The following is a 2,317-nucleotide window of genomic DNA, read 5'->3' as shown; positions in this document are numbered from 1 at the left end:
TGGGATATGTTCCTAGTAGTGGGGCTACTGGTTAAAATGGGAGCCTAATTTTTTAAATTTCTTGAGGAAACTCCATACTGTTCTGCATAGTTGCTATAACAGTCTGCATTCCCACCAGTACTGCAAGAGGATTCCTTTTACACCCCATCCTCGACAGCACTTGTTATTTGTTGAATTGTTGATGATAGCCATTTTGACCATTGTGAGATGGTATCTCATTGTCCTTTTGATTTGCATCTCTTGAATGATTAATGGTTTTGAGCATAATTTTATGTGTCTCTTGGCTTTCTGTATGTCCACTTTGAAAAAGTGTGTTAATCCTATGTCCATTTTTTTATTTAATGTTGATCTTCCTTTTATTTAATTGGATAAGTTCAGTATGAATATTGGAGAATAGGTCCTTATTGGATATAACATTGGCAAATATATTCTCCCAGGCAGTGGACTTCCTTGTTTTGTTGTTGTTGTATTTGTTGGCTGCTTCTCCTCTGCAGAAGGTTTTAATTTGACGTCGTCCCATTTGTTTCTTTTCTCCTCATTTTCCATTGCCCTCGGAGCTGTATCAGTAAAGGTATTGCTAAGACAGATGCCTGGTATTTTGCTGCCTATGGATTCTTCTATTTTTTTCATGGTCACCCACTTATGTTTCAGTCCTTTATTCATTCCCAGTTTATACTTCTGTATGGTATAAGTTGGTGGTCTAGATTAATTATTTTGCATGTATCTGTGCTCTTTGTCCAATACGAATAACCATTATGTTTTTATTTTGGCTTTGTAATATCTTTAATGAAACAAAATAAAATTTCCTCTATGTTAATTGATTCATACTTTCTCTAAATATGGCCTTTAAAATAATCCTCCGGGGCACAGTCCATCTGTTCTTTGATTTTCCTTCCACTGATCCCAAACCTCGGCTGTAGTCTGCGTCCTTTCAAAGGACAAAAGCAGATCTGGAGGCCTCAGAGCCACCCGCAGCACGCTCCTGCCTACGGGAGGTCAGCACCCATCACCATCTGGACCATGGCTGTTGGGGACAGTCAAAGCCTGTGAATCAAAGTGGAAGCATGTCATCAACTTCACCGGCCTGTCTCCAGCAGCACAAAACCAGTCCTCCCAGGCAGTGCTCTGGGCACCAGCCATCTAGGCGATGTGGTGGCCCTGTTCCCTGGCAGCCGAATATCCCAGGCTTCTCCTAGGGAAGGCCTGGGCAAGGGCCTTCGGAGATCTCTGTGTCCACGGTATAAATCGGAGTGAGATCAGGCACAATGTTATCAATGATTGGCTTGGTTAGGTCGTCAGTAAACACCTGCCATGGTGGCTTCTCGGCCTTGGCCTTGGCAGGGCACCTGGAACCCATAGACCTGCAGGGCCAGGTGGAGCACCGCCACCGCTATGTGCTGAGCCTGGAATAGGACGCACAGCCCCCCGCGGTAGCTGTCCCACAGCAGGGCCCAGTCAGTGACGGAGATGGGGGTCCATTGCCAGCTGTAAGGATTCAGCCAATTCTTGAGAGAAATCAGGTAGTGGAGCAGGTACCTGTGTGGGTGCTGAAAGTAGACTTGGAAGTGCAGTACCTGCAGCACAAGGAGCTTGCACTGTACAATGCTGTCCAGGATCACCCAGAATCAGGAGTCCAGCTCCAAGGGCTCGCTGCCCGGGTGGGAGTACCTGTTGGACACGTTGATGATGTCACGGGTTCGCAGGGGCTGTACTTCCACTTTGCCAGCCAAGTAAAGGGCAGACATGGTGACCAAGTAGGGGTCATAGGCATCCACGTTGATCTCGCAGAAGAACTTATGGTAAGTGGCACAGGCGTTGGCGAGGGGAATGGACTGCATTCCTAACTTGACACCTGCCTCCAGGATGAACCTTGTCACTCGGAAGTGCACCCTCCTCTGGGGTGCGGGCCACCCTTGGCACCTGGCGCCCTGTCCTCCTCTCTGCAGCTGTTCAGGCTTTGCATGTATCTGTCCATTGTTCCCAACACCATTTATTGCGGAGACTGTCTTGACTCCATTCTATGCTTTTGCCTCCTTCGTCAAATATTAATTGGGCAAAATGGTTAGGGTCGAATTCTTTCTCTGTTCTGTCCCATTGGTCTATATGTCTGTTTTAGTGCTAGTAACAGGCAGTTCTGAGAATGGTGGTTTTGTAATATAGCTTGATATCTGATATTGTGAGTCCTCCAACCTTGTTCTGCTTTGTCCAGATTGCTGTAACTATTTGGGGTCCTCTTTTAAATCCATAGGCATTTTTGGAAACTTTCTTCTGGATCTGAGATACACCATTGATATTTTAATGGGGAATACATTAAAAC

General features: G+C 46.0%; 1 pseudogene; it reads right to left on the bottom strand.

Annotated features, from left to right (window-relative positions):
• Positions 1–1,192: 1,192 nt before the first annotated feature.
• LOC102754301 lies at positions 1,193–1,967 on the bottom strand (annotated as a pseudogene).
• Positions 1,968–2,317: the final 350 nt, after the last annotated feature.

This window comes from Myotis davidii, unplaced genomic scaffold (genome assembly GCF_000327345.1).
Source record: "Myotis davidii unplaced genomic scaffold, ASM32734v1 scaffold4134, whole genome shotgun sequence".
NCBI classification, from domain to species: Eukaryota; Metazoa; Chordata; class Mammalia; order Chiroptera; family Vespertilionidae; genus Myotis; species Myotis davidii.
The sequence above is the reverse complement of the archived record's forward strand: the minus strand, read 5'-3'. Positions and strand labels throughout refer to the sequence as shown.